The 19,887-nt window shown below is 39.7% G+C and overlaps 1 protein-coding gene across 1 annotated transcript in view; it reads left to right on the forward strand.

Moving 5' to 3' along the window:
• The window catches only part of FAM19A4 (family with sequence similarity 19 (chemokine (C-C motif)-like), member A4), a 50,309-nt gene that overhangs the window by 9,531 nt on the left and 20,891 nt on the right, over positions 1–19,887 (forward strand). The window lies entirely within an intron of this gene.

Below are 19,887 nucleotides of genomic sequence, written 5' to 3' on the forward strand. Positions count from 1 at the left end.
TCCTTAAATAACAATGGGAACTTTTAATTTATATTACAGATTTTGACAATGACTTCAATTTGGATGCATAGCTATGTTACCAGTAAGGAGCAATTCAGTGTCAATTTAGTCTTTTATAGGGTAAAACATGACTTCTGGTATAGTTTTCCATGAATGTGCACTTTAACTGCGTGGAATGTGATTGTATATGAAAAGACTTGTGTATTCCAGGGAGTTGGGTGAAAAAAATTTACAGACAAACTGGTGAATGTGCAGGTTTTGCATATCATATTTCACTGTGTTTCAAAATGGGGGAAAGTTCTGTAACAAAAAGAAGACAGAGTCTCATTTAACACAGACATGGCCAAGTCCAGCATATGAATCTGTATAGCAGTAGGCTGAAACCAAGCTCTTTCCTGCAATATCCGAGTGACCTTATTTTAAAGCCGTTGGCGAAAACTTATGAAAATACTGTCTTTATCTTATTAATTTTACATTGACAGCATCATTTGTTTATATAGCTGTGTCGTGGTTTAGCCCCAGCCGGCAACTAAGCACCACGCAGCCGCTCGCTCACTCCCCCTCCCGCAGTGGGACGGGGAAGAGAATTGAGAAAAAACTCGTGGGTTGAGATAAACACGGTTTAATAGGACAGAAAAAAAGAAGGAAACAACAATGATAATACCAACAAAGGAAAGTACAAGAACAAGTGATGCCCAATACAGCAATTGCTCACCACCCCGTGATCGACAGCCCGTCCCCGAGCAGTGATTTCCGCCCCCCGGCCAACTCCAGTTTATGTACTGGGCATGACGTCGTATGGTAGGGAATATCTCTTTGGCCAGTCTGGGTCAGCTGTCCCGGCTGTGTCCCCTCCCAGCTCCCCGTGTACCCCCAGCCTGCTCGCTGGAAGGCCAGCACAAGAAGCTGGACTGTCCTTGACTGCTCAGCAGCAACCCAAAACATCAGCACACTATCAACAGCTTCTCATCCCAAATCCAAAACACAGTCCCGCACCAGCCTCTGCGAAGAAAACCAGCTCCATCCTGGCTGAAACCAGGACAAGCTGTGATCTGCAATAAATTATAATCTTTATATTCCATTGACAAAAATTTTAACCAAGAAATCTTTCTTTGCTCTTTGTCTTTTTTTTTAAATTTACTTCTTCCCAACTTAGAAGTTATACTACAAAAATTATTATATTGCAAATGGGTAGGCTTGTGCTAATGTGGGGAGAAAGAAATGTTTGGATAAGTGAAAATCCACAAATAGGAGGGAAAGCATCTTGTCTGCAGTGTTTGTTTGGGTGAAGTAATGCAACAAAAAGTGGAACGTTCTACTCAGGAGCTCTGCTCAGGGTTTACATGGGGGTCAACATTCTGAGTCCTTGGGAGGATGGATGCTTGAGTGATGAAGGCAATAGATTGAAATGTAAAGGACTTGCATGGAATTCCTTGCTCTGAAATGATTAAAAGACCTGCCTAAGATGGAGTCCTGACCCCACTGAAGGGGGAGTTTGTGATTCTTCTGTGATTTAGTTTCCAGCCTGCTCCAGATGTCATATGGTTTTTGGTCCCAGCAGAAAAGTTAGACTTCATAGTTATGATTTTATTAACGCTTAAACCAGTCATTCTTGCAGAATTCATCATTCAGTGTTTTGCAAATCACTGCCATTTTGAGGGATGGAAATTGCTTTAGGGCCTGTTCTGCTATTGATCAACACATCTGTGCTTACTGCATGGCCTGCACTGCCACAGCCTTACAATTACATTAATTGTAATAGCAGCACAGAGCCTGTCCCAAACTTAAAGTCCAATTTTAATGCAATTGTAAGGCCTTGTGATGCTGGAGAGTTTCATCCCAAATGTGTGACTACACAGGCTTGAATAAAAGTCCATGGAAATGGATAGCAGTTTCTGTTGATTTGGTGATTTAGACTTAGTGTCTGTTTTTGTCTGTGCTACTAGGTGAATGGTGGCTCAGAAGCAGGCTAGGACATGCTGACCCTCCATGCTGGCTTCCATTTGCCCATGCTTTTGGCTGTAGGTGGGTACAAAATATTCACCCTATATCTAAGAGCAGGAAATCATACTTGGCTGTAGCATTAAATGTGCCCCACTTGGGCCTAGTCCACTCAGACTGCACAAAGAAGTGCTCAGCTCTCCTCTCGTGCCAAGCATGGTATTTTCTGCTGCCAGAGAGCTGCCCCTTGACGTTAGTTTGAAAGTTTATGGTGTTGATGTGTCTGGTTTCAAGGACGTGTTTGAGCAAGCATTTCTTCTTGGAAACCAGAAAATGTTTAATTAATAATAGAAGAACCTGGAGAGAGATTTTTTTTTTTTTTTTACTAACATTTAAGTGTTTTGTTGGCAGACCACCTCCAGATTGCCTCTGATAGCCTTTTGCTGCAGCTGTCTGTTTTTCAGTGTTTGGCAGCATTCTTGCATTTCTTCAGGAGAGTGACAACTGGTAGAGGACAATGGATTCTAAATCAGGAGATTAAAGATGTCTTGTAGGGTTCAGAACTCTCCTCATCAGACTGAAGATGCTCTCCATCAGCACAGGAGTGGAGGCTATACCTGACATTCATTGTCTTCCAGGGTGGCAATCTTTAATGATCCCCTGCCAATGACAGACGTTATGAGTGGAAAATTCTAGGATCAACAGTTCTATTGCTTTATAGATATATTTTTTTTTCCTTTCTTTATTTCCACTTTTGTTTCCCTGATGCCTTGCAGTCCAGTGATGGTCACTATTCTTTTCATTTATGCTGTTTTAAGGAATAATGACCGGATAAGTGTGAGGCAGGATTTCTCTTAGCATTATTTACTGCTCGCATCTTCCTGATATCAGTTCTTCCATTAGTTTTACACCTGTGTTTCCATAAATTAGAATCCTAAGATGCAGTGAATGTTTTTTGAATAAACAGATTTGTTTTACTGTCTTTTTTGCACAGAGACAAATTGTTGCAAATTAGTTTGGTGTGTTATACATCTGGGGTGGAACGGCATGATCTGTGTATAACAGATCATGATTACATTAACAGGTGTTTGTAGGGTGTTGCATGTAGCTGATTTTAGTTTCATGTTGGCTGTTGATGCCTGATAGCAAAAATGAAATTGTAAGCAATTGTAAAGCAAAAATTTAAATGTATCAAGGTAGTCTTTCCTATGCATCTTATTTTCAGGTTGGGTGAAAAAGCTTGGAGTATCTCTTGTGCTCTGTACATCCTTTCTTCCATAGCTTCCTTTTTCCTTGGGAGATTTCCTTCTACATGGCAGGAAATAAAAGTTGATAGAGAGCCTGCTGACCTTCCTCCTTCATGCTGCCCCAGGATTGTCACAGGATGGGACATGAAGACAAGGAGGTTCAAGGGCTCTAGGGTGGCATTAGCCTGCTGGGTTAGAGCACAAGTCCCCTTCAGCAACAAACGGTGCAAAAGGGGAGAGAAGAACAGCATGCAAGTCCCTCATTCATAGCTATGACCTTTGTAAGGTGCCAGATTGGATCCAGTGCTCTTCCTAATCCAGTGCACAGCAAAATGAAAGACAAAATCTCTTGAAGAAGAGCATGGAAATATCTGTTTTCCCTATAAATATGTATTTACAGCTCTTTTATATGACCTATGCTCCATGCTACTTGAAGGTATCAAGGCTTTCTGATGCATTCCCCGCCCTGTCCCAATGATGTCATTTACACAGTCTGGTGATATAATAAAAAGTATATTGAGGCACTGGAAGTTATGGAACCAGATTATTGCATTGCAGGAATAAGCAATAATTGTGCAAACGCTCTGTGCCCTTCCCTCCCATATTTTTTTTTTTTTTTAAATGAGGCACATCAAATAACTGGTCACCCAAAGGAATGGTGCCTGTCCTCTTATGACTTACCATTTTGAAGAGATGCCCTCTTCAGAGGAGGTCAAACAGGAAAATTTTAGACTGTTTATCATCACTGATGTTTATTGCTACTCCTCTAGGTATTCTTAGATTGTCTTTAGAAAACACAATTTACTGAAAGCATGAAAATCAAGTCAGAGTATAATTTGGAAAAATACCTATTATGTCAGTTGGCATAAATCACCATAGCAATATGAGTGTCTGGCTCAAATTGTGGATATGTTAATGATTTGTCTGTTGAGTCCTTTCAGCAGATGCTGGTATTCCTCCAACTGAAAAAAAACTACCCAAACCAAAACAAAAAAACCCCAACACTAAATCAACTGGAATTCCTCATCTAAAACAGTTTTAATGTAGAAAGAGGTCCCCACTGTTCTCTAGGTGTACCCTGCTGGAATTAGCACTTTTGGGTCACTGAGGAATTGCAATGTAACTGATATTTTTATTTTCATTGTTTCTAAATGTATCTTGCTTAAAAAAAAAAGCAGCCTCATTGCACTGGAAGTTGCCTTTTAGGACTGACACTTGCTTGACTGTGTGTCCAAATGAGTTGTCTGGGTTTTTGGAGTCCCCACTCATAATAGAGTTTAATAATTTACTTGCATTGAGTTAATTTTTCAGATTTTGTTCTACTTCCAAGGTTTCAGAAATGGGGAGGGAACAACATAGTGCATTTTACTATCAGACTTATGCTCATAGGAAAAAGGACTAGTTTGATATTTCTGTTGGAAATACAGTGGCAGGTGTGCTATTTTTTTTCCCCCCTGCCACATGCTATTTTTACTGAAAATACAAAAAACCCACAACTTTGTGTCAACGTTCTTTAGAAATGGAATAAAATCGCTGCCGTCAGCAAAATGCAATTTACTGCAAGGGATGCCACAGTCCCCAAACAAGGAGCCAAGATAATTAGTCTACAACTGACAAATGAGTCGGCTATGATAATGTAAAGAAAAATCCTTTTATCAGACTGTATCACATGGTAGTTTCTGCCAACCTAGAGAGGAAAGAGAGTTTACTCTGAAAACATGCCCCCTTCTAGAGGGACAAATCTAATCCAACAGTGACTATGGAAAGCACTTTCTTGATCCTTCCCCAGTATCAAGGGATTTGGATTAGCTGAGTTCTGGATCAGAACCAAAGCCTGAGTAGGTTTTTTTTTTAAAAAATTATTTCCATTTTTCTTTCAGCTGTAGCAAGAACTGCATCAAAACAGCATTAAAAAGAACTATGGCTGTAGCATGACCAGTTTACCAGAGGGATAAAGGTGATCCAGCATGCTCTACGTATTGCCTCTCAACAGAAGAGAAGGGTCTTTGACCCAAATGCTTCAGTCTAAATAACCAGCAATATGCTGGAGTAACTCTACTCTGGCAGGCAGGCTCACTGAAATCAAAGCAATGCAAGGTGTTAGTAGAACATGAAGTGCTTTACAAATGAAGTGTAATTATTCTCATTTAACAGATGGGGGGCTGAAACACACATGTGTGCACGGTGAATGCCTCCAGGTCTTGGGAACAAATTGAAGTCTGTTGCAGAACTGTGCCAGAGGTTATATTTATATTGCCCTGCCTGGGACTTGGTGGCTGGGCTACTATTTCTGCAAACAACACAGACCAGTACTTAAATACTATCGCTGCACTGTGCTGGCCAGCTACAGCGAAGGTATACACCTATCAAAACTGACAAGTGACAGGTACGCTTCTTCCCAAACTTGTTTCCAATATTTCCTAGTCCAGAGCCCATTAGCAGAGTTGGTCAAAAGGCCATTCAAAGAAACAACATTTAAAAAAATTATTATTAACATTTTGCATTGAATGCTAAATACTTTAGTCTTACAGTTATTAAGTTTTGGTCACTATATTTTTTTTAATGGAGTATGACATGGGCTTTCAGTCTGAGATCTGTTAAATAATAAACAGTATTAGCAAGGTTATTCCTTGAACAAGGAAACAACTTGAACAACTGCATGTTGTGAAATGATAAATTCAGTCAGGACAAAAGCAATAAAAAGATGTCTGTTTTGTGGCAGCCTCAGCAGATGGTTGTAGTGAGACAATGGATATTGCTAATTGCCACTGCTCTTATATTAACGTGTTCACTAAGAACTGGTTCACCACTTGCCTGTGGGGATGGTGGAGAGAAGTGGGGTCTTTCTGTCTCAGGTGAGTGAGGTGATAATATAGTCATTGCATACCAATGGGCTGATACTCATTTCATGCAGAAGTCAGTGTGAAGCCCAGGTAACACTAAGGTCACTAGAGTTGAGAGGCACTATATACTGACCTCCAGCAGAGAAGGGTATGACCATCCATTCAGTAATGTCATGATGGCTTCTTGCTAAATCACAAACAATGCTAGCAGAGTGAGGAAGAGGAATGAGGGGAGGAAACATGTTGTGCCCTGCTCAGATCTCCTGTGAGAGATGCAGTGACTGTGACTTAGGTGATAAGATGATCTCTCCATTAACTAAGTAGAAAGCCAGAATGCCAGGGCCCCTCTTAGACTTTGATGCTCCAGCAGTTGTGATGGCTCAGGTAGCACCCATTTTAAGGTGATGCCAACAGCACTCTGGCACTGCCCCATTGAAATGCTGGTTGATAGCATCACTCTTCAGGGCATGCAGACCTCTGAGCTTCTCCAGGGACAAAGGCAGTACCATGCCCCACCACCATTTGGCCAACTTCAGTGGTAGAAACCTTAAAAATACAATAAAGCCCTAAGACACAACCAAGCTGTGTAACATTCTGGTTCCAGCAAAACGATAAGCCATTTTTAGTGAGACACCATTCTTTCCCTCTAAAGTTGGAGTGACCACTTAGTTGAAGAATGAAATTACAGGCTTAAATGAAAGGAAAGGTACTTTTGAGCTATACAGGGGATACCACACAGGGCGAGAAGCATGAAAGGAAGATGCTGATCACCGGAGTTACCTGGGTGCTGTGGTGTGTTTGGAAGCCTGTGTTTTAACAGATGAGTTACACTAGCGTATGAGTATGTATGTCAGATCTCAATTCCATTTTGTGATAATGGATTTCTTAAATACCTCTGTCTTCCTATTTTCTCTTTACCCTTTTCCCGTATCTATTTGAAAATCAATAAGTATTTTTTTTTTAAAAAAGGTCACTGATGTTATAACATCATTTGTAAACAAAGCATTAAGCAAAGAATTGATGAAAATAAAAAGACGACAGTATGAAAAGCACAAGGATAAACACTGTGCTTCAATAAGAATGTGTATAAAGAACAACATCCAATTGCAAAGTGCTCTCTGGGGCAATGAGAGCTAGTTGGGGTTTTTTGTGCATAAATCTGATGACTTAAGCTATCTGCTCTGTGAAAGGAAGATAATGTCAGGCTGATTGATGGAGTGAACAGGACATGACGGTCTTCAAGGAAGAAAAAAGGCAGAAATCACTTTCAGTGGAGACAGGATCTCATGATGTCTTTGAGCACTTGATAAGCCAATTGAAATTCAAAAACCACATTTAAATTACTGGGTGATGAAATGAGAGGGAGATAAATAGGTCTGCGCTAATGATGACATACCCTCTTGACTAGAATCAGATATTAAATAATATATTGTACATTTTCAGTTAATTCTGCTGTCTTGTATCCAAACAAATGTTCAAGTTTAAAACACGGTTAAGTAGTAACCTGGTAGAAATGTGCAAAGGCTGAGATTATTCTTCATGTTATGTGCTATGCAAGTCTTGTCGATGCAATGTTTGTAACGGGCGTGCGAATTACCAGGGCTTTAACGCTACAGTTAATTTTTTTAAAAAGGTAAATGAGTTTTTTGTGTTTTGGTATAGAGGCAAATCAAGGACATCTGTTTACTGATACTGACAAAACATAACTGTCTTAAATTAATCCTTCTGAAATTAAGCACTGAGAGGGTCCTGGGCTTGGTGTCTTGTTCAGGCAGAGCTGAACTGAACATATGGCAGAAAATAAGGGCAGATATACTTGCAGATTCTCTGTAGAAAGCTGACTTGGTGCCTGGTGCAATGATTATAGTAAGTGATTACAGGGCAGCTCTAAGTTTTGCCTGTGACTCCACTAGAATATTATTTATAGCACACAGGACTTGCTGGAGAGTAGAGGGGTTCTGTTTGTATCCCTGCTTTTCAGGGAGGTTAACTGTACAAGGAGGACAACATATGTCAGTCTTTCTAACTGCTATACAAATCCCAAGATAATCGAAGTTAGGCTGATGTGGATAAGTCCTCAGTAGTCAAAACAGATGAAATGCGAATTATGATTCTTCTGTTCTACTGATGGTGCAGTTGAATGTCAGTACTGGTAAATGGTTTATTGGGCCACAATTCACCTACTTCCTCCCTTACACCAAAAAGAGCATCATCCCTTTCTTTGTTGACTCTACACCACTACTTCTGTTTGGGAGAGCTCTATATAGTGGGATTTGATGCTGTGGATTAAATGATAATTTTATGTTGCTTGTAGTAATTTTACAGGAAGTATTATGAAGGTATGAAAAATATGGACACAGAGGAACAAGAGTCAGTCTCAGCAGCACCTCACAGTCTCACAAAGCAGAGTGCTGATTGCACAGCAAGACTGCTGAGGAAAGCTTTGTCTTTTCCTCTCCCCTAGTCACAAGTTAGTCCACTTGCCCCTGCTTCCCTCACATTCTCCTTGATTTGCTGGAAGAATTCTTGCCTATTGGTGTCTTGCTGTAGAGCCCTATTAACATCAGGAATTTATCTTCTTCATAAATTGTCCTGTGGACTGTACGTGACAATTTGAGTTGTCTTTAAATTATTGTCACTACTTCTGCTTCATCATCCACAAGTAATGATATTGATAATGAAAGTGTTATGCTATCATTTACCAATTCTGAGGCCCTCTGTTATCTATGAGGGCATGCTAAGTAGATAACATAGTAATCAGAGTCTCCTTTTGCTTTGCATATCTATATTCTGAGCTCCCAAGTACTGAAACAAGGCAGATCTGGGCTTTTGCAGTCAGATTTCACAAGATATTTAGATATCTATCACTGCAGATTAGCAGCCAGTAGGCTGTTTCAAATGTGTGTATGCAAAGTAGTTGCTGAACTTCCGTTTTAACTGCAATGAAATTTGTAGATTTGAAGACTTGAAATTTGTGATGTATAAGCTGAGATCCCACATGTTACAAAGCTCTGTGTAACCATCCCTCTGTCAGCTCCTGCATCTTAAAACAGCTAAAGAGCTGCAGGATGGAAGCAGATCAAGTCCACAGGGTGATTTCACAGGCAGCACCCAGAATGAGCTGGAGCAGCAGAGTGCCTCTTTTGTCCTTGTGCAGAAGGAGCAGACTGTTACAAGGGTTTCTTATTCAGCACCTGTTTTGTTTTACTTTCTCTGAAAACTTTTGTCTTGGATGGCATTGACAGCAAGGTGCAGAATAAGCATCAATCTGACAGCGACTCTGACTCAGCCCTTGTTAGCCATTGATCTTTACTCAAGTGCTTTCTACTCAACCTCCCCACTGGATGGCAGCAGCAGCACACATCCGTATATTCTTTTTTTTTGTCCGAGTAAGTAGTGAACCTGTCCAACTTAGAACATATTCTCACAGGTTTCTCCGTACTTAATCTTCTGTTATTTGCCTCTGTGTATCCAGGAGAGGCACAGCTTGGTCTTCAACTTCCTCTTCTCACTGTGTCCAAGAATACATACTGCTGTACTGGTTCTTCAAAGAGCTGGGGGCCTGGGGTCAGCCAGTGAGTAGGTGATGTGCCCCGGTACCTGGAGTGGGTCAGACTGCAGCAATGACCAGCCTAGCTTGCTGAACGTCAGGCAGAACTTTACCTGGCAAGGGATCTGATACTGAGCATGAGCGTTTTCCTTCCAATTTTTATTAGGCTGTATCAACAGCAATTAAAACAGACAGGTATTTACTGCCAGAGAGCATGGGCAAATAATTTAATTTCCCACTGCTTAAAAAACGATCCTCATCTTAGCAGGCTTTGCAATTAGATTTGACCTTGAGCAGTCTCACATTCCTCATGTTACTTGAAGTAGTATCTGAATTTTTGAGTCTATTTATAATGTAAATTATGTTACTTAAAATTTGTAACAACATCTTGTGTAGCATTGTGCCTTTATAACATAACACGTTTCTTAATGAAATGTCACGATTTTATGGTGAGTGCTTGGACCTACAATACTTTATATGTATGCCAGCATTTAAATGGGATCCAGCTCGCCTCTGAGGCCAACGATCCATTAGGATGAAAATGTGGGCAGTTCACCTCAGTGTCAGTGCTATATTTTTCAGCTATTTGTGTGCCGAGTCTGTACAGTAAGAGAAGAGATCTTTGTACAGGTAAGGCTCTCCCTGCAATATGAGAAAGTCCCCCAAAAATTAAAATTCTAATGAAGTGACAGTTTTGGGTATCTAGGTAGAGGCTGAACTTCAATCAACAGAACAAGAGCTTTTTTATTTTTTTTACTTCTGGTCTCTTGCAACTAAATATTGAGAGTTGATTTTTTTTTTTTTTCTAACTGTCCATGACTAATTAGTAAATACTGTAGCTGAAATGACAGTAAGATGTATCTCAGAAAATATCACACCTGCTTTCTTTGGAGGTGGTTCTGAGTTTAAGAGGAAATACCTGTATTTACTAGGGGGTGAATATGGGTAAGTGGGGGGAATAACAATAGTGCTGTTTGTTGCAAGCAGGAGATAAGAGATTAAAACACAGACCATTTCCCCAGAGCAGCAGGGCCTATAAATGCTATAGCAGTGACACCCAGTGACTGGACTGTTAACAGTAGTTCCTTTTGGATATGTAGAAGAGACTTATTCCCAGCCACAGGTGCTAGTGATGGTGCTAGGCAACAATGTGGGGATAATAAAGTAAGGAAAATTATTATATGGGGAAAAATGTAAGCTTGGAGCTGGTACAGGCTTGACCTCTGCTATGGCCCTTAATCCTGGAATGAAACAAGATTTTTGGCAGCCTGTTCACCTCCTTCTGAACTTGCTTGCAGATACAGTGCCACAAACCTGTTTGAAACTTATCAACGCAAGCCATATGCGCTATCTGACTGCATTATCTGATGCTGCGCTATGGAAATTGGGGCTGTTTAACTTATGGGACTCTCCCAGCTGTTGAATTTGTCTGGTCGGATTAAAAGCCTAAAGGAAAAAATCGTTTTGAAGGAGGATTTTTTAGAAATAGAGAGATGTCTTAATTAGGGTTGTGTCATTCAGATAAGGTAACTGGTTAGCTTTATTAATGTAGCTCTGTGATTGACCATTTGGGAGTGGTGTTACGTATGGCCTAGGTGACAGGTGGTAGAAGATGCACAGAGAGGACAGAACATCTCTAGCTTGCAGATACATTAAATAATCCATATGAAATTGGGGCGTTTAAGGGGAATTTGAGAGTTTTAAGGGCACAGCATAGATGTGTACTGGGATTCTGTCCTGTACATTCATTAAGAAATAATACAATATAATCAAGAAATGACTTATGTAGTTGTAATAGTTGTGTAAAAGGGCTGCTGTTAAGTAGATCTCTATGTTGGTGTCTTGTTCCAAGTATTGGGACTAGCTACAGCTGGCAAGAACAAAAAAAAAAAAAAACCAAAACCTCAAAACGCCTTTGTTTTTTGTTCTGAGAAAGTTGTTTCTTCCTTCTTTTTAGTCTGTTCCATTTCAGTTTGCTCCTGTGTATTGTGATACTTGTCAATCCAACAGTCCAGCATGTTCTGAATTAATTATGAGATGCTTCAAAGTAAATGGAACTGGGAGTGTTGCAGAGAACAAGAGATGGCTGAGGCTTACTGTGTTTAGTGAGACCATTTAATTCACAGTGCTTTCCAAAATAAGAACCATGTGTACATCTTGCATTTCAAACATATCTTAACCCTGAAGGACTAAAAGTTCCTAAAGGAGCAAGACATACACAGTTTTACAGTCCCTCTGTCACTGACTCCCTGATAATTTTTTGAAACTGCTGGGCTAAATCCAGCCAAATGAAGTTCTTAAACATGGTAGGGTTTCTAGGAATTTGAAGAAAACCAACAGTGAGGTACGTTATTGACCCCACTAAAAAAAGTTACTGTGTAATTGTGAGGGTTACCTGCCCTGTGTGTCCTGGCAGCTTTCTGATTAATACACCTCTATGCTGGAACCAGTGCTTGCTGTTGTAGTTAAAGGTCACAGAAGATGCCTGAGCACTGTGAAAGTGGATGAGAATGAAAGCCATGGCAGGGATGTGGAAAGGGAACAGAAAACAGACATATTGTCATGGATGCAACTTAGTGGAACAGAACAATCAATGAGGGATTATTTCTTGTTGTCACCTCAAGAAGAGATGCTTACCTCTTAAATGGGATTTGGCTTGTTTAATGTCAGAAAAAATGGTTTCTTCTGATTTGAGAAGTCGGTGATGATCTGAATGCTGCTTTTCATGGGATTGCCACTGTGAAATGGGCTTGATGTAAGATTGTCTATGGGGCAATTCCATCTGGCCTGCGGTGATAGAGGAGCAGGAGCAGGTGTTGCATTAGCTTGAAAAATCCAGTAAATGCATACATGGGCAGCTGCTTATGGCTGCGAGCTGTAGCTGTTGTGTTAGTGCGGACCGTGGTGCCAACGCTGGGGTCCGTCCCTCCCAGCACAACCATTGCCATTCTCACATGTGAGATTTCTCACACTTGATTTCTGTTCCATTAGATTTTGATTTTTAGATATCACCCATTTGAGTAGTAGCAACAAATGCTGAATGGGAAAGATGATTGTTTTCAGTGCTCCTGGGTCACCTTTTAGACACTTCTGAAAGTCCTATCTGCAAAGTCTGATGCTTATTAGCCACTTTCATTATATGAGCAATGTCACTCCTCATCGTGAAATGACAGGGAAACACCAATGCAGCTTGCCTTTAATCTTGTTTTATGTTCAATGCCATAGTTATAAAATGTATTTAGTGGGATCCCATAAATAATTGCAAGCTGAGAATGGAATAATGATGGAAAGTAACTATTTAGTTAGCCAGATTGTATAACTGCAATGCTATGTGTTGCCAGGAAGGACTTAACTCCAGGTTGCTTGCAGAGTCACTGTTTTGAACCTCCTTGAAATCTGGAGGAAGTCTAATTTGAGAAATTTTATGGATTTCTTCATGTAATAGTTCTAAGAAGCCTTGCCCCCAGTGACCTAATTATGTCACCTGCACGCTGCATAACTTTGTACTCAGCAAGACTGCCACAAGGCATGTGAGCTTTGTAGTGAAATCTTTTTGTAAATTGGATTTCATCTTTTCTTTCCCCCTCTTCCCCGTACAAACTGCTGACTTCAACATTTTACCTGAGGTTGGAAGCTCCACTGATTTTTGTTTTTGTTTTTTTTTTCTTTCCAAACGGCCAAGGATGCAATAATAAAACTCATTTGTCTTTTTAATCTTTACCTTGTAATTAAAGCTAAGAGACGCTGGAAAGAGATGCCAGGCAAGTAAGCTCTTTTCCCTTAAAAGAGCTCTGGGCATATCACTGAGTTTAAAGGAAAGCAGTAATGAAAATTCTGCAGAAAAGGAAAAACTAAGTCAACAAAATTAAGACTTAAGTGTGCTGTTTTTATTCAGGACAGGGGGTAAAAAGACTCAGGTACCTCCTGGGTTCATTCTCAGATAAAACCTTTGAATCATGAGTTGTTTTTAAACGTTCTTTTTGTAAGGATGAGCTTCCCTCTTTATTTCTGTCCCACTGATATCCCCAGTACTGAGATTTTAGGAGATTGAAGATGATGTTGGTCTTACTTGGAGGTTTTGGAATCATTTTACCTCAGTTTTGTTTGAAAATCAGGTTGTTTTTTACTGTGAGACAGTAATTTTCAAGAAGTTTTGTTTTTATAGAAGGCAAAACCCCAAAACATAAATCCCAACTTATTTAAATACTAGAAATCAAATAGCACCTGGATCTCAGAAAGTGTTTAAAAGGCCACACCGTTCACTCAGGCAGAGCACTGAGTTAGAAACAAAGCACGAAATTAGCAAAACGCCCATCATCAAGGGCTTCTCAACTACGCACCTAACTTATAAGTATTAGTTTTTCCCGTGATGTCAACAAAGTCAATGGGCCCAACTTTTTTATTACTGATGCCTTCATGCAGTCACTACCCTGGTATAAATACTATCATTTGGATGTTAGCAAGCAGCTGTAAACCTCTATTCCTTATTGCTCCCTTGTAACTCTGTGCTATGATGCAGCTCAGCATGCAGATTTTTGAGTAAGGAGAGGCAATAGTTTTCAACATAAACAAGTCCGCTGGGTCACATTAACCTCCTTCAGTCTCTGTGTTAAATAATTAAAATAAACTAGGTAGTGCTTAACTATATGTATTTAGGGGCTTACTGGAGGAGCCTGTTAGTTCAATATCCTAACACAGTGTCTTAAACCTTTCTGAGCTCCAGGATCCCTTATTAAATATTTAGTGCATATTGCTGAAAAAGTCAAGATTTGCTTTATTTTTTAGAGGCAATTGCTATTCTCAAAATTCTTTTAGCCCTTAAAAGATTTACCATCTATAAATAGTACTGTTCTCAAGTTGTCATTTCTTGCCACCAGGAGTATTTTTCATTTGTACCGATCTTAATAGTAGTCCAGGAATTAATACTTGCAGAAGGGTCTGCAATGCATCCTTGCTATATTCTACAGAACCACCTCAAATACCTTTTTAAACAATTCATTTGACAGCAGCTCCTTCAGATAGAAAGAAAATGCATGTCAGCTGCTGACTATGGTTTGGAGACATCAATATTTCTTCTCTTCTGTTCCCAAAACTGTCAAAATTAAATTTGTTAATTGGTGTGTATTTTTGTGTCGTTACTGTGGGATAGTAATTATTGGTGACAAGGGCTGCTGGATGTGCACTAATACAGTACAGCAAAACCTAAAATTTGAAAATTTAAGGCATTATCCTACACTGCTATTATGACTAGTCATTTTGCCATAGTCTGACATGCTATAGATTCAGACCTTCAAGTTCAAGGTCTTCTTGCCAGAAGAGAGAAGCTTTTGCTTTGTACACAGCAGAGTTTTATAAGACTTGCCATATAGCTGAGCAAAGGCAGCTTAGTGGATTAAAATAGCATCAGTGATATCTCTTGTCTCTAGGGTAATGAGTTATGAGCAAAGCGAAGACCTCCAGGAAGAGATTTTGTTTCTGTGCAGTCTCTATTAGATGATACTGTGTAGTAAACAAATAACAAATTGTTTCACTGAGTCCATTCTCATTTTGCCTAATTGCCTGTCTTGGTTCAGTACGGGTGAAGGTAAGACGTAAGCTGTGTTGTATGTACTTTTACACCCAAGGGTTGATTGCTTACTAAAGGAAGCTAGACTCTGTTTTCTCTCTGCCTGTAGCTGGAAACTGGTCACTCCTTGCTACAGGCTCATTTTTAAAGATTTTAATTCAGCACTTTCCATGTTGTTCCATGGTCTGAAGTGGCAGCTGAGAGAAAGAGTCCCTGTTCAGCTTCAGTAAAAGCATCAACTTTGTAGCGTGAAGGTATCTGGGCAAGCCATTTACGGAATCTGGCAAACAAAGATGTTTTGCACTTCTAACGGTGAGCCTCCATATATTGTCTGTGTGCTTTGAAACATAAATTATCTAATAATCCACCTCTATCCAAATGCTTAAAATTACTTAAAAGCTGACAAAGAATAATGTGTTGGACTGGCAGCATGTTGAATCTCTAATATAGCATCTATTCATCCCAGTAATTGCCATCCACCTCTCATCTGAAACTACCTGTTCTTTAAGTGTTGAATCATGATCAGTCATAACACTATTCTCACTAGTATTAGGAGGTATGTGTGAGAAATTCTTTTAAAGAAGGTAGTCCCAATTTTGACAAGCTACTTCATGCAGAAATATGTCTCTTTTTTTCACTGTAGTATTTTCATGCTTTATGGAGTCTAGATTAACAGACTTTTCCTCTTCTCTACTGGAATTTTTACTAAAATTTCATGGACGTGTAAAAAATTCATTTTAACCCCCCCCAACCCTCTGGTTTGAACTGACAGGAACATTAAAAGAAATAGAAATCTATTCTCTCTTACCCAATTTCAGTGTTTTTTTAATAACAATATATTACCAAATTTCCTGATAAAATGTCAATGTTTTTAAATAAATAAAAAAGGAAAAACAAGTTATGATTTTTAAGAGATTGCACCTTTTAATTTCAGAGTGCAAAATACATTCCTGTGGAAGATAAATTATGCTGTTTTTTCTAATCCATTGAAACTAGCTGTCAAGTTTGTTGCCAAATAACATGTCTGATTTCATGTCTAATAGCAAAATTTAATGAGTATAAACTGAAAAATGGAATAGTAGTAGGAGGGTAGCTGAGTTCTTTTGACACGCCCCATATTTATTTTATTGTAAAAGATATGTACAAGTGGCCATTCAGTGCTCTTAATGCCTCACCTGTGTTAAAGAATGAATGTGAAACTAGGGCACCTTGGAAACGAATCCACCCCAGCTCACAGTCTGAATAGATTTCAAGAGAAGGGAAAAAGGGCAGCCATTATAGGTGACAAGAGGACGTTGGTGCTCTGAGATTTTTACTGTTGGTATTTAAGGTACTTGTACCTAAAGCTCATGAAGGGAGTGAAATTTATACCAAATACAGTGATTCAGTCCTTCAGGTGCCTAACTGCTGCAGTCAGTTTGGAAGCCATACTTGAAAACTTCTCTGAGCTTTTCTTCTGGGAATTGTCTGCCAGCTGGAATCATCAAAACATAGGGTGCTAAGGCCTGAGTGGGCTCAATGGAGAAGCAGCAGAGAAGTCCTTGTGAGAACTATCATACTTTTGTTTGAGTGTCCCATCCCTGACCATTGCAGAATGTGTGGCTCAGGGACTCTCGTGGACGTTCTCTTTCTTGGAATTGTCATGGTATACTTGAGGGAATCGCATTGGCCTACATCATTGTGATGGCTCAGTCATTCAGCTCTTGTTGTTAGGATGTGTTAGAGTTAAAATAGTCCCTGAAGAAAAAATGATGCTGAAATGTGTCACTTAGCCACCCCATGTGGAACTGTATGCGCTAGGAATGTATGTATGTTCTTGTGCTTCCCTGCTTTTTTAGTGAACCTGCATGGCAAATTTCCTCAGCAAAAGTAGAATATTTTAAGTGAAGTGTCAGATGTTTTTAAAGGCCATATCTGAAGGTCAAAGTCACTCTGGTACTGAGCCTTGTAAACCAACACCTTGTGTAACCTGGAGTTAGGGATACTCTATACATCACCAGATTAAATTCTGAATAGGGTGACTGTCAGCTCATCGGTCAAGTTTGCTATGCAGTTTTGAGTTGTGATTAAAGATAGATCATTATTTTTCAGCTTCTCAGAGCACAGGATGCTTGGAACTTGATAGTGGAAAACCTGTTTTCCTGTTTATAAGTGAACTCTTTTGGGTTTACGTTGTTGAAGACAGATACCTTCTCAGCTAAGACCACTTAGCTGTGTACATGTTTATGATAACTTCAGGCCACCTGCCACTAATTTCAGAATGAATAAAAATATTCATTCTAGATGCATCCTTCCTTATCACAGCCAATGATTCATGGCAGAAAGTATATTTCACTGTATTTTATTGTTTTAAACCCAATAACTATTTTATACTCATTCTAGAATCTTTTAAATTTTCCTTCTCTTTTGCCTCTCCCTTAACTGTTCTCCCCCCAAAAAAAGGAAATTTTGCCTTAACTTCTGCCATTTTTACATTCACAGAAGTAACTCCTTGGAGGCCTCAGTTAAAATTTCCTCTTATTTCATATGTAATACATGAGCAAAAAGTAAATGACTTGGTTAGAAGTATTTAAACAGGAAGCTTGCAGACGATAAATCATACATAAAGTGACAAAAAGACTTTTGAAAAACAATTTCTTTGTCAGCATTTTCATGCTGAATAATGCCATGCCTGTTGCCTAACAATAAAATTTTGTAATACTTTTAAAGCAAAACTCTGAATTTTATTAATGCAGAAATGTAGGTACTTTTACATTACAAAATTCAGACTATTTCATTAAAGAAGTCACAGCATGGCAGTCCAGGTGTGTGAATTATTTTCTTCAAATGTTCTGTTTGCCAAGGTAGAATTAAACTGGACTAGCCAGGACTGTCAGTGTGTTGACAATTGAGTTCTCGTCATGGAAGTGGTAGTGCGGAAACAACTACTTTAATTACATTGCTTAATCTCAAATGGTTGGGTTTGCATGCTCCAAAGGTGTATAGTCACTATAAAGAAAGTCTTGTAATTTCTAGTGCTCGAAAGAGGCGCTTGTAAATAATTACAAGATGCAATCACATGAGAACAGGAAGCCTCAAAGGATTAGTAATGAGATACAGAGCCTTTCACCTCAAGGTCGTTGTTTCTAATCCAGACCTGCTTGGTAGTGCTTGGAAGTGCCATCAGGCAGGTGGTTAGTGTGAAATTAGTTGGAGATCTACGGGTTGTTAGTAAGTACATATCCACCTAAGAAAAATTGCTGTGGCTGTGGTTTTCTTTCTGGGTGTCTCCTTCCCTCTTATCTAGGTAGGATACAGAATTTCTGCTGTTTTCTTGTATTGAGCTGACTGGGTAAGATCAATGTGATTCTGGCCAGCTTCACTGTTGCTGAGAACTACCTGCTGAGCAGTGATGATGCTCTCAGACTTGAGTCCTCTGGTGTGGGCACTGGAGAGATGTCAGCAGAGGGAGGTAGTAAAGTAGTTAATGTTTAAAGGGGAGGCTGGTTGAAGAATAGTGTGAGGGAGGCACTCCAACTATACACAGTGTCCTAAGAAGCTCTGAAAATAACAGGACTTGAACAGACATGAGTAGAGGAGAAGTCTTTTTCCATGGCCTATCCAGTCAGTGTGCAAGTGTGTTGTTTAGACTATGAAGGACTTCACAGCTCGTTAATGACAGTGGCAGTAATGCAGTTGTCACTGACTCCTGCTGCTGTGTTTCACCACAAATTAAACTGACCTTTTCTTGGGTTCTCAGGACCTTCAAGCAAAGGGTCTTGCACAGGAATCTGCCTTTATGAGACTTCTACTGCTCTGTAGAACAGCTATCATGAGCAATGCCTGTTGGTCCTTCTCACCCTGTACCTAGTGGGAAACTGAGTTAAAGAAAATACCAGAATACACTATATATAATCTGACAATGTCCATGGATTTTCAAAGTTAGTTACCATTCGGACAATTTATCTTACAAACAAGGCAATGCATGTTTTCAGATCAAGAAAAGCCACCCACACTAGCAGAAACTGTTTAAAGTCAACACAGATTTTAAAGATAAGAAAACGAAGCAGTATAACTGTTAATTTGACTTTTTTTTTGGCGAATATGATCAGAAGAAACATTTGAAAAGTTTCCCCTATGTAACGTGCACAATGCAAGCGGAAAAGCCTAGCCGTTTTAATTAGAGTACGATCTTTGTGGAAAGATAGTGGAACTAACGACAACTGTACCAGGTCACCTTTAATCTTATTCAGACAGGGGAGATGGTGGAGCATTGCTGTTAAAGTCAATGGCTCTTGGGGGAGCCTAACTGGCATTGTGTAAGTTAATGGCGTGCCCTCTCCTGCCACCTATGGCTGCTCCATTATCCTTGAAAGCAGCCGTCAAATTTGCACAGCTTTAACAGGAACATCTGCTTCTCTCCCCTGGTTGTTTCCTTCACATCTGCAGTGGTTGTGACAGGGCACATGCTCTTCTTCATTCACCCTCGTTTCTTTGACCTTTCCTGTGGCTCATTTTTTATGCTCTGCCTCCTTAATGACTACTCTAATTCATCTCTGCGTTTGTTGATAGTCTCATTAGGGCCAAGGGAAAATTCACCAGGTGAGGAGGCCTGTTGTCTTCTGGTAAGAAAAAAAGTTTGTCAAATCTGACAAGCTATCTAGGATACTTTAGAAAGACAATTTCACTACATTGTTTCTGCAAGTTGCCCAGTTGTGACAAGTGTTCCTGCTAAAAAGGGCAATCCCTCTCTTCTGTAGT

This window comes from Phaethon lepturus, unplaced genomic scaffold (genome assembly GCF_000687285.1).
Source record: "Phaethon lepturus isolate BGI_N335 unplaced genomic scaffold, ASM68728v1 scaffold13967, whole genome shotgun sequence".
Lineage (NCBI taxonomy): Eukaryota > Metazoa > Chordata > Aves > Phaethontiformes > Phaethontidae > Phaethon > Phaethon lepturus.